A 14208-nucleotide genomic window follows, 5' to 3' on the forward strand; every position below is an offset into this window, starting at 1 on the left:
AATAGAGGGAGAAAAGGGAGATTCACGCCAAGGGTTCCCCTCAATCGACGTAGAGAAACCCGGCGTCGATGATTTTTCATGCAAAGTTTTCCCGCGTGAATCTCACCTCATTGTCTGCGGAGAGGCGTTATCTACCATTCACGAATTTCAAGGCTGATATAGAATTCTTAAAAGACACCCTGCTAAGAAGGATAAAACTTGTGATCTTTATCACTGCAACCAGAAGTTATATCCATCTGCAATTGTATTGACTGACGCTATTTGAATGTGGTGTCTATATGACTTTGTACTGTGCCGACTTTCTTTCGTTTAACATGTTCAACGGCAAAATCCTTGTTGAACAGCCTTTTTACAAATTTTTGTGAAATCGATGAAAACAAGACTAGTGAACAAGGTGTTTTGGTTTTCACACGGTTAAAGACATGACGAGTTTCTTTAAGTGAAACCAAATGACTCATCTCTCTAATAGATTCATCAGGTGTTCAAATTTGCTTTTAAATTATTTTGCTTCGGCATTTCTAGAGGCATTTTATCAATTTCGAATCGGGATCAACTTCTCAGTGTGTGCCTCCGATATTCATTCGTATGTTGCCGATGAATAATTCGCGATTGATTTTCACCCACTTTTGAAGAAGGGGTATAGTAAAAATAGATCAAGTTGTGATGTTAAAAAAAAACACTAATAGAAATGCAATTTATCCTCTTTGTAATTGGATGAATACCATTTTGAAATAAAAGAAAACAAATAAGTACGCCGAACATTCGTCATTTAATCATTGTTAATTATCCACACGTATTCCATTCTAGATTAGGGAAAGAACACCGGAGTAATATTAACAAAATAATCATCTGATGTTTATCCCTGCTTATACAATTTCATGAATTTATAGTGGTAAAAATTACTATTTTTAAAGATCATAAAAGGTTTGGCTACAATGAAGTCATCCCTGTGAGCCGACAGCTTTAGACCGACATGGGAATACATTAGAAAATTATTTAATTTTTTGTCTCGCTTTTTCTTCATTTTAATCTTTCTTTAAACAGGGTAGTCCTTTCAATAACAAATATTGCTCTCAATAACAAATATTTTAAATGACATTAAAAAACAATAAAACATTACACAAAACATGATTAATAAATGAAGAGTTTAATTCCAAAAGGAGCTAAATCCACTTTTGATGAAAATTGAGTTATTGATATCAGAACATTGTTCACTTATTACCCGTCTTTCTACAAAAGTATTTACCTAAATTTTGGGAGCGATTATGAAAAAATGCACCTTCTAATATCACTTTTCCATAGACGCATGTACAAAATCTGGTAAACAAATCCTTTTTTCTTTGAAGTTACAACGGTGAATTTAGCTCCTTTTGGAATTAAACTCTTAAAAAATATCTATTATAATATTGATTTGAAAAGGCAGGATTTAAAAAAGAAAATCCAAATGAAGATATTTAGAAGTTTCAAAAACGCTAAAAAAAAGGACAAAGTTACAAAAGTTCACAAGACCGACAAATCAAAGAAATTAATTGGTAAAGATAGAAAATGTGGGACCGAGAGCTTTCGGTCTCGCAGACTGTAGTCAGTACATACACGGCCCCGTTTCATAAAACTGGTTATCAATAATAAGTTACCCCTACTGTTATAAGCTACTAAAATCGAGGCCTTTGATTTGCTAAGAGAAAGTTTGTCATAGAATTTTAGAATTAGTTTTATGAAGCAGACCCCAAGAACGAAAAGGCGTGGCGGACATGAACGCTTTATAGAAGCCACCATTATTTATTATTATAATGCGGCCATAATATAGGTAAAATTGCTTGACCTATTTGCTACCAATGACTTTACATCTACCGTAGATCCATTGATGGTTATATGTGCGCCATCTATGTCCCAATGTAAATAAGTCTATCATTTTGCTGTCCTTCATGAAAGATAACCCTTGGATTGTTAACCCATTGCTTACTGGAACCTGGTGGTCCCTGTGTTAAGCCTATGGGAATTAGATAATTCAGTAGCCAACGGGTTAATTTTATCATTTTAGAATTCGCCAATGATTCATAATATTCCCCTGTCTAATCTTTCATCTAGAAATGACAGTTTGTCTTAAAATACACGATTTTCCATTCATTTTTTTTTATCATTCTCAGAATAATAGATTTTATTCATAAACTTTATTCATCAAGAATGAATCATAATTATGGTTACGATCATTTTCATCAGAAGAGCTTACATCAAAAATATTCCAACTTAATGGGGTGCAGTGCAGTACCATCGTCATGGGGTGATATTTTTCATTAATTTTTGATGGTAATTATGCTCTGTCATTCAGTAATAAGTTTTCTTTCAATAGTTCCAAATGATACTCATAAATTCCTTAACAAACATCGGTTGGAGATAATAGCTTCACATCTACCAAAGATGCCTTTCATCACGCGTACGTTGAGGCGTTGCTTCATTGTTCTGTCTATTAATAGCATTTCTTTGTTTAAGGAATAACAATAATATTTTCCAATCTTATCAAAATACATGCACGTATGATGCACCAATATAATATATTGCTTATCAAACCGTACTTTTGTTCGTATGTCCCCGCGTCTCACATTTCTCGATGTTGTCTGTCTCTTTTGTTCTGTTGTTTTTGTTTCCATTAAAATGGTTTTGTTGTTGTTTCTTTGATTCAGTTCTAAATCTCTTCGTTTCTATTTGCTATTCCCTTACATCCTGTCTTTTCATATCAATATCATATTTAATATTTTTTCAAAATGTTCATATTTTTGTTAGCAATGGGTATTCAAAATACTTAATAAACATTTTAACTAATTTGATTTGATTTATCAAAAACTATTCCTCATGAAAGAATAACATTGTCATTAATGTTGTATTATTTAAAACAGAGCAATATTGAAATGCATGACATGGGTTCGGACAATCGTGTTAAAAAACTTCGGGCTGGGATTTGAACCCCGTACCTTGTGATCCGCATCCGGTTGACTTATTCACTAGACCACGACACCTCACTATAAACGAGGCATGCACGTATCTTAATGTATTGCAAAGATTGCATTTCATTTTTATTTATATAGACCTACTAACAAACTCATCTTTTGGACGTCTCTGAACATCGCAACACCTCGATTATTACCCTAAGGTCATCATGATATATATTTTCATCCATTAATGTACAACAAGGCTCTGAGGAATATATGTTGTGTCTAACCAATCGCATACTAGGTTCGACACCCCAAGGCGAACTACCAATGTGAAACGTTGGAACTTATCAACAAAACAGACAACAAGAGGATAATGTTCCAAATGTTTGTCCCCTCAGTGAAGACAAATGAACGATATACAAGTTTGCGGAAAATATCTTGCGATCGGCAAACTAGTGATTGATGACTCCTACGTTCTCTCTGGTGTAAAAAAAACTACAGGAAAGAGAGATAGATCGGTCGAAGACCCGGCCACACCTTCACAAGATTGATAACTGTAACTATACCTTTAATTAAAGATCCTTGTTTTTGTGGCTATAGGTGACAATGATATCCATCTATGTACATAATACCTAAATAAATCCGATGTTTGGGATATAAAGTAACCGATAAGCAACAAAAACAAAGTGATATGTCATTTCTTTTTTGATTAATGGTGGTTTTTTCAAGAATTTTCCACAAGTAATTTCCTTTGATACGCATGCAGAAAGCATTGTTATTTTAACACAATAATGATTTGAAAACTTTTATAAACAAAGTGACTGTGTAAGTATACGTTTATTTTAAAATGAAATTCTATTTACACAAGTTTAGACAAGATAAATATAAAGATTATCATGCTTAAAGATTTATTATCTTGGCTGATGAATTAAGGTATCGTATGTTCGGAATGATCAGATAATTAACCGAAACATAGAAGCAGGATCATGTAACAATGTAAAAAAAAAAATGGAAAAAAGTTAAGGCATGAACGCAGAATTATTTTTTTCCATTCTCATAGAAATGACAAAAACAAACGTGGACAAAAGTACAAAGACTCAACAAGTGGTTTAACAGTAATTACACTAATTCTCGTGTTAGCATAACTCGACGGATATCCTTTAGCACACACTGCACGGCTCCAGCACCCCCCCCCCCCCCACATGATAGATGTGACGAGGGTCGTATAAGTTCCCGTCAAGTCTTGGGGCGTCCCTCCCAGTGCAGAATGCTACACTTCCCTGCCAATTCCCAGTGCTCCTTGTGATTGATAAATGGCGGTTCCCGATCAATCGCTATTCCATCATGAAGCCATATTGCTCGATCAGGGGTTGACATGCCAAGGGCGAGAGAGAAATTATCGTCTTTTATCAAGAGCATAAAAACAAACGAAGAAACAAATTGGGATACAACGAGAGAAAATTATTGGGGAAAGGGAAAACATCTTCCAATATAATCATGCTTGCTTTAGCTATACGTTTGATTAATATAGTTTCACAGCTTTTGCAGAATTGTGTGCAGAGTATAATAATCTCATAAAATTCTTATTTAAAAAAGTGTCATAATACAGTACTTTTTGCATATGTGTTATACTTCAGTATTCATTTACGATGAAATTGCTTTATTGAGCTTTCTTATTGCTTGCACTAGAATGAATTGTATCATCTGTGAACACCTCCGACATCCATGACCCATTTTCTTAGATCGCGTGGGGTAGATAGTGAATAAGAAACGTGTCTCAGTTAATAGCAACCATGTGACAATAACAGGTATGTCAGAATACCAAAGAAAGATTAATTTCCATCTTTTCTTCTACCTTGTGGTAGCCGAACGCTCATTCTCTTATGCTGGACCATCCATCTGGAACACTCTACCACAACACTTCCGCCTCTGTAGTACAGAAGACACTTTCAAAAAGAAACTTAAAACCCAACACTTTCCATCTTGAATCCATAATATACGTTTTGAGTATCTAAATTTCTTTTCGTTCATAATATCTTAATTACTGTTCCTTGTTTGATTGTTATGATTTGTATGTTTCTTTTATGTTGTAATAGCGCTCTGATCAGTTTGTCTGTTGTAGCGCTCAACAAGAATAAATTATTATTATTATTATTATAAAAATACAAAAAATGACTAAGTGTGAAGCGGGAGAGTATCATTAACCAGTAGCTTAGCGTATTCTAACCAATAAGGGGAACTGGGACCATGGGGTGGGGGGGGGGGGGGGGTGCATCGGCCTTGTTCGTTGAATAAACTAAACAATAGCAAGGCAATCAAGTTAAGGGTATGATTTTTTTGGGGGGGGTCCTATCATTTTTCTTTTCTGAGTTCCTTCCCTTTCTTCCTTTTTAAACTTAACCCTTTTCACCGTTCGATGAAGGGGGCACCCCAATGTAATCCCTTGCCCCTCCCTTTGTAGCTACGCCATTAATTATAATCCAGCATCTACCCCCCAACAAATCCCAGGGAGCACGGCTTAATCCTTGTTCTGAATATTTGACCAAGATTTTTAATGAAAAATTATTTAGTTAATAAGAAAATAGAATACAATCTCCCTTGTCACTCTGGATAATAGCTCTCTCGTGGATATTTCAATATCTATTTGCAATCAACTACTAGGCTGATATACTTTTTGTCTATATTTCTGTTTTTTTTTGTTTTTTTTGTTTTTTGCTTTGGATTTCATGTTGGTTTCGAGTCCTCGCCTCACATAATGCTCCAGTCACGTGCTTATATCATTCAAGAATCATGGATGTTTCTCATCGAATGTTACTCCCGGTGAGAATAGCTAATGTAACTTATTATTGGAAATACCAGGCCTTTCATATATCATATGTTGCTATGTCGGGCAAACCCTGGTAATACCTTAGTAACCGTGGTGACAGCAACAACGAGATAAGGACCAGACCAATACCAAACAAAAATTAAAAAAAAACATTACATTATCCCGAATGTTCAAGATTTTATAGTTTTTTTTTGCCCCAAAAAACTTTTTATCTAAAAAAGAGGGGTGCAAAAGTTTAATAACCATAATAGTGTAAACGATATCAGATATGAAAAATGTGTATATTATCTGAAAGGAAAAGATGTCCGCGAAATGAACGCACTTGAAACCCTGAAAGTATACTACATTTTGACTTGTGTGCTCAAACAGACAGTCATTGCAAGTTAATGCGTGTCATTCTGAAGAAGCATAAGCAACATTTAAACATTATTGTCGAGTTTATGTCAATCAAATAATAAAACGCTAAGATGTGCAGTTCACATTTTATTTGTTACATCGAAATGCATGTCTGTATCATATATTGTAAATGAATCTGTTATATTTGACGAAAAGATATTTGTACGATACGCCAACTCAGACATTTCCCAAAAGTTGCTTTTGAGAATGTGAGTTAGGTCATTAGAGATTCTGATAATGAGGTCTGCGGCTCGATAGCGCTGCCTAATTTCCTCTTGAAAATCCTTTAAATGTCAATGTCTAGATTGTAATAGGAAAGGGTTCTCCTTCTAATTGCTGTTCTTCAGCTTCTTTGTGTAGCTTGATACATGTCTATTTTCGAACTTAATCCTTTCTCATTTGCTTGAAAGAGTTTCATTACATTTCCCCAGCCGCCCTCCCGCGCGTTGCCCGATGCCGCAGACCACCATCGTCATCACCAAAGCCGAGTCTACCCCGTCCTCTCTCCATCTCTCCTCCGTTACATCTATACGGCACACCGGGAGAAGAAGAACAAAAAATTGCTTTCATCTTCGAGAAAGTATCTTGATATTGATAGTCTGACAAAAGACAAGTCCTTTAAGTTTCATTACCACTCTCCGTATTGACCGAGATACAGCATTGTCAATCGGACTATAGCCGTCATTATATAGGCAATTACGTGCTGAGAGCATGGTTTTAACGGAATTCCATTGAGACTTCGATATGACATTCTCGCACCGGTTGTTAATGGAAGAAAGGATTTTTCCCTCCAAGTTTCCCCGTCTCTCCCTTTATCCGCACTATTCGAGATTCTGTTTAATAGCTACAACGAGGCACTCTCTCTCTCTTCTGATGAGGTAATCAGACATGAACGAAAGAGGATTAGAATATGATAGCGATGTGTTTTACAGCCATCTTCTGATAGTAGGGGGAGGTTGAAATATAGAGATCCTGTAATTCTCTCTCGGCAAGCGTTACAACGACGGGGAATTTACTCAACAACAAACCATTTCCTAAGGATTCTCAGGAAGAGGACACTCTGAGATATTCTTTAATGTTTCATCAGATGCTATTTCACCTGCGTCTTGTTTTTCAACAAACATTATTCTACTCTTCGTTAATCTTAAAAGCCGATTTTACTTTTTCCTCTCTCGCAAAGTACGCTTTTGTTGTCTGGCTATACTCTGCAAAGCATGTTTACATCCCCCGTTCTCCCTTATGACGTGTTTTGATTGCTGAAATAAACCCAAAGAACATCTAGTTTACGGTGCATTAGGCTTTTTTAATGACAAGGTAACTAGTTTCGTTCGTAGTTTGACAAACACTAACGACACATAAAACAAAATATAAATCTTGTAATAGGTCAAGTGATAGTAATGAAACTGACTTTGCAAAGACACGAATCACCAAAATGAAAATTCCCTTGCCATGCTCAAAGTGAAGGAGTGCTTATTTTCTTACCGTTTTTATTGTTCTTTTTCGAATCCTATTTTCTAGTTTAATAATTTCACATGTTACGATTTTAGTAAAGTTAACTTGGATATGCCTTAAATTCTAGCTATGATAAGGCTATATATATATATATCGTAAAACAAACATTGTAATCTAGCTTCTTTCATTTCCATTTTCTACTTAGTATTTTGACAAAGTGATGGTGGCGAAATTAGGAAATGACGTCGGAAATTGGTAGACGGAAAATGTTTTGGCATACGAGAAAACCAGGAGAAGTACTCATTAAAAAGTTAGTAATTGCTATCTACATTTTATAATTGGCCATGGACTTGATATCAAGTACAATGAAAAAAGGACAGAATCTCACATTTTAAAACATCTTCAGTTATACTGTAACCGAAAGAAATGGTTATTTTGGTAATATGTTACTGCTTCAAAACGGTTTTTCGATCAAATTACACATGTACCTTTAATGATGATAGAAATTCGCTTGCCGCTCACATTACTATAGAGTAGTGAGTAGTTAGCAATGCCAGTGGTGAAAATGAGCCTTCTGCGTTTTCTTTCTCACCAAATTGCAAATTCTTTCCCCTATTTTGCTTGAATGATTACGGAAATCAATTTACATAAACGAGTACGTCAGATGAGCCACACGAACGCGTCGCAAATATACAAAACAACAACAGAAATGCAAAACAAAATAGGAAGAAAAAGGAAAACCATCGCGGTTGGCCTTTTCTTGTATATTTCACGCGGGAAAGCTGCCAAATTGGCGCCCTTCCGCATCGCTGACTGCATGTTACTTTAGATACCACAGAACACTTCACAACGCTCTTCTTAAATGCCTTTAAAATATGGAGATTGTGGGGACTCCTAAGGAATCTTTCAAACGGAAAGCGTGTATTTTTAAATTCAATTTGTATACCTTGTCTTTTTGTGCATGTCGGTTAAAGAGAAGATAGAAACGAGTATTGGATGTTAAGAAATGTAGATTTAAAAAAATTAAATAATGACAAATGATGTATGATGTGGAAAGAGAACACATATTTATTGGGAAATGGAAAGTGTGATCGTCATTTGTTTTGATATGCCTTCGTTATAATTGTTGAATATTTTGTTTTAATACTCTCTTTTTTTAATGATTTTTTAAAATTTCGCCTTCAAAAGACACATAAAGGCGAATGAAACAAAATATCATATGTGTATATACATGTATTTGATTTCCAGTAGATCTATTAGTACTTGGTGAGTTGAAAATGTGTTACAATTTTCTAAAGAATCTGATTTTACGTGCTATTCCCTTGTTTGCAAAGACCAATAAAATATCTTGTATCTTGTATCTTGTATATTGGGGGTGCTAAAAACGAATCTACACCTTGCTTTTTTATCCCTTCTAAATGACGTCTATGTTTGTTGCCATGGTAACGGATTGTTTTCTGTAAAATGACACATATATATATATATATATAACTCATCAAACCACCAAATATTATAAGGTAAGTGGCTGAATAAATCCTTCTCCCATGTCATGGTTATGTTCAAATATAGCGGTTGCCATGGTTTTATACGTCTGCAATTTCAGAAAATAACTTAAATTTCTGAATGATGAGAACATGTTTAAAAAAAACATATAAAGAACTGTCAAAATATATTAATTTCATGCTACAAGTTTGATTCCTATCCTGCTCTTGATCATTCTAAGCCATATGGAATTTCGAATAGTTTGTCTCACTTTTGTGTATTTTCATTTTCCTACTTTTCCTTTGTGCCTCTAGCACATCATTGACATGTGGAGTTGGCGCATATATTACTCTATATTATTTATCATGACATACTCTTAAATGCCCGTCTTTTTAATGACAGATAAGAGAACCATGTAGATCAAAGATAGTGAACAATCTAGATGGAATATTTGCATTTGTTTCAGACATTCAGTAAAAACCAAAAATTATAGCCAGTGAAAATTAAGTAATGATAAACAGGATTTTTTTTTTATTGCACAAAATGTGGTGAAACATGTAAAAAAAAAAAGCATAATGGAATGCCGTTTTAATAACAAGATGCTCAACGATAAGAAGGCATTAAGAAGGCTTTTATCGAGTCCTTTCTTCTTAATTTTTTCATAATTAGAGTAGATTATTGCACAGAATCAGCACCTCTGATGAATAACAAGCGAATAATCTAATATATCATAATATATGGGGGAAAAGAGATAAAGATGCATAAAAAAGGAAGAGACAGGGAGACGGTATTTAATTAGGTAATGTAGACTCTAATAAGGACTCATTTGAGTTCAAACTATCATAAAGACTCCTCTAGACAAAAGATATTTTCCATGGAAAAATGATTTACTCTCATAAAAAGTATTATGGCTCTCCTAAACATGTTGTATAACTGTAACGATAATCTATAGAGTGCATTAAAAAGTAGTTACCATTAATGATCTTTAATTTATTTCATAAGGCGACGGATAAATCTGGTCGATATGGTTCTTTCCTCCATCATGACTGTTAATTCAGTGATTTTGTTATGAGTTGATACGGACACACCCATTAATCTGAGATGCAGATGCCTTATATGTTATTCATGACAATCTACCAAGTTATACATGATGTCGAAGTTGACTTTGTAATTTTCTTCTTAATTCGACAGCGGCATGCTTTCAAACGCTCATTCTTCCCATCTCCTAGCTGGTCTTTGTGTAAAGACAGGGGCGGCTCAAGGATTTTGTAAATTGGGGGTGTGGGCAACTTCCCCAAATGTCTGATATGTTCAATGCCATTTCAATATCTAAAGAGGGTTATTGAGGAGAAGAGGGTGTGTGTGTTTGTGTGTTTAGGAGGCGGGGTGGGGCGTGTCCAATTTCCCGAGATCGCTGACCATGCAGGAAGATTATCAGGGGGTGGTGTCTAGACCCCGTGAACCCCCTCCCCGTCTTTGGATCTGCCTCTGCCTGGCATCCCTTTTCATTTGGGAGATGCCTCCGTGTGATTAAATATGACAATATGGAGCTCTGTATTTACCAAATTTGAGCATACACCAAACTGTTTTGTTAACAAACTCTCGACACATGATTCAAATTTGATTCTTTGAATATGACATGAAATCGCTTATCAAATTTACAAACCACGCCGCCAAACTTGTGAACACAGCTTCAATCTGTCATTTTTGTTCCCGCTCTCTTTTCCGTTATTCAATTTTCGTCAGCAATTTCTTAATACTCTACCGCACACGCGCTGGAACTCCTCCGCTTTCCCACCTCACGATTTGCATTCTAACTCAATTTTCCTCCCCTCGAACTTTCTTCGCTCACGTTCCCGCCAAATTTAGCGCGCGCCACATCTTCTCCTCCTTCGCTTCCGCCATTTATAGCCTCATATTCAATCGTTTGTGTCTTTATTCTCGCACGGCGTGCCTAATTTGTTTGCCCCGTGTGCATATACAAATCAAATTAACACGGCTAACAATGTGCGCTAGGAAAACAGAGCATTTAGCGAGTCAACATTGACTTTCTTTTGCTCTCTCCACGCGCGCTGAAATTCAATGACTTTTGATGAAGACTCGTCACGATTCATCAGCAAAACTTCCTTCCCATTTCCAATTTTGCGACACAATGACATTTTATAAAGGGCATGTGGTATTGTATTTCGGATCATATATTTCATAGAGTATTTTCTTTGTCTTGAATCAATAAATAATAACGAACTGACTGCTACTGACATGGCAAAAGAGCGCGATTCCGCGTAGATAAGTAACGCGCACTTGTGAGGATAAGAAAACGAATGTTTCTGTCACTTGGTAAGGAGGTTGGATTGTGGAAGACTGCAATCATGACGATATGACTGGTGTAATGCGGATGATGATGATAATCATGATCATGGCGGAGAAGGAGAAGAAATGGAGGAGCAAGAGGAAGAGGAGGAGAAAGAGAAGGAGGAGGAGGAGAAGAAGAAGAAGCAGAAGAAGAATACAATAATAATAATAATAATAATAATAATAATAATTATAGTAATAATAATAATAATAATAAGAAGAAGAAGAAGAAGAAGAAGAAGAAGAAGAAGAAGAAAGAAGAAGAAGAAGAAGAAGAAGAAGAAGAAGAAGATGAAGAAGAGGAAAAAGAAGAAAAAGATGAAGAAGCAGATAAGGAAGAAGAATCAAAACAACAACAACAATATGATAATGATGAGGATAAGGATGACGACTGCCACGACGGCGACGACGATGACCGTGATTGAAGTGACGAAAACACAAATTGACTGTATGGAAGGGGTCGATGACGAAGTTGCTATTCGATATGAGGCAATATTAATCGTATGACTTGGAGGATAAACTACCAAGCAACAGGCTTCTTCACTCAATGTTGGCAATGGTGATTTTGGTAACTGGTGGCGGCTTTTAGGATGGTGGTAGCGGTATCGCTATGGAGGTGGTGTGGAGTTGATTGGTGGTGTTGGAAGCGTTAATTCTGCCACAGGACCTAAGGACCAAGTCTACGGATTACTTTTGCACAGTCTCGGAGTGTCCCCTTTTGGACTGTTACTTGTTTTTCCAAAGGTTCACGTCTGAAACACAAGTGGGTTCATAATTCAAAAAAATGAAACAGACTTCGTTTTCCCAAACATTTTTTTGATGCATTACTCTGAAGGTTCGTTATTGAAAAAATGAAAAATTTCATAATTCTAAAGTTTCGAAATGCCGAAAATGAAAAAAAATTCAGTATTTCGAAAATAAAATGGATCTCATGATTTAAAAAAAGATACTGGGTTCATATTCCAAAAAAGATGAATAAGGGGTTCATTACTCTGACGGTTCGTAATTCCGAAACGATACTTGATTTTATTTGATTTCCGAATCATCAACATTTTTGCACTTTCGGAATTAAGGCCTTTTCTCAAATTTCCGGAATAAAGAAACCTTACATAATTTTTGAATTACAAACCCTAATTTATTTCGGAATTACAAAACCTTTTTCATTTCGGTCGACTAAGTATAAACGAATGACAAACCCTCGGAGTAACAAACCTTCGAAACTACGAGCCTTCGAAAAAAAATGGATTTCATATGATATGATATAATAATGTAAAGTCCAATATCCAAAGATATTAATGAGTGCTTCCAGCAACCCCCCCCCCCCCCTTCACTCAGTATTTCCTCTTCTTGTAGAAAAAGAAAAATATAACTATAATAGTATAATCAGTTAACAGGTCTTCTTCCGAAAGAAAACTTGATAATATCTTAATCGGTTTCGTACTATAAGAGGCTTATAACCTTGTTTACAACAGGAAATTATCAGATGACATCGATAAAGACGGCGAGTTGTTCTGCTCCAAGCTTTGGTGTTAACGCCCCCAACGTTGGCATAATGTTGATTCGTTGGGCACGTTCACAAGCACAACGCTTGCCACTGCATGAGTTCCAACTTGAGGAAATATATCTTGGACCCCGGTGATGTAGAACTTCATTGATTCCCACTTTTATGAGTGATATATGTGTGTAGTGTAATTTGTATTTTTCTTACAGCCCGTTTGTAGAGGTACATTATGTCGGTGGAAAAGAAGGCTTTTGATTGAAAGTCTTGCCCTCTGTGGTAAAAGCAAGATAATCGAAAACGACGCCTTGTCTTATATGAATCCTATAATTTGTCATGTTAATGAAGAGAACTACGACTTTCTTCTGTAATTTATTATATTAAAAGAAAGAAAACAAAATAATTTTAAAATGGAATGTCAACCATACATGGACAGGTTCATTGGTCATAATCTCTCTCTCTCTCTCTCTGTTTTCGGCAATACATTATTGTGCTGAATTATACAGGTCCAATAAAGCTAATTGCCTTTGTTCAAATTCATTACTTTCTGCATATTAACACAAAAAGACAAGGTTTCTCAAATGATTTATATGGTTCATGTGTTTATTTAATCATTTTTATATATATATTTTTTTTACCCAGTTGCTGTATCTCTCTCACTCTCGATCTCTTCCTCCCTTCCCCTTTCTCTCCTTCCCTTCCTTTCGTTTCACACCTCCCCCCTCCCCTCTCTCTTCATCTCTCTCTCTCTCTCTCTCTCTCTCTCTATATATATATATATAATAATAATATATATATCTTTTTCTCCCTCCCTGCCCTCTCTCTCTCTCTCTCTCTCTCTCTCTCTCTCTCATTTTCACCCCTCTCTCTCTCTCTCTCTCTCTCTCTCTCTCTCTCTCTCTCGCGTTTTCCCCTTTTCACCCCTCCTGTACTCCCAGACGTCCAGTTTCTACGTGTTTGTGACTGCTCTGAATACTCACGAATCCGCTCGTTCGAGATATAACCCAATGAATATGGAGATGGCAAGAGAAGGGAATCATTATGGTTGTGTCCCACGGGGGGCAACGATGGACATTTAAAGCAGGACAATTGTCAGGGAGGCGACCAAAAAGAAAATCGTTTAAAGGTCTCTTAAAGACGACAGCTTGAATTTGAGAGCGCCATTTTCGGGGCTAGACAGCTAGAGCTGCATTTTAATAGTCGTTCGGAGCAGAAAATGAAAACAGGGAGGGGGGGAGGGAGGGAGATGAAGAGAAAGAGGAAGGGAGGGG

Source organism: Strongylocentrotus purpuratus, unplaced genomic scaffold (genome assembly GCF_000002235.5).
Source record: "Strongylocentrotus purpuratus isolate Spur 01 unplaced genomic scaffold, Spur_5.0 spur5_scaffold_4, whole genome shotgun sequence".
Lineage (NCBI taxonomy): Eukaryota > Metazoa > Echinodermata > Echinoidea > Camarodonta > Strongylocentrotidae > Strongylocentrotus > Strongylocentrotus purpuratus.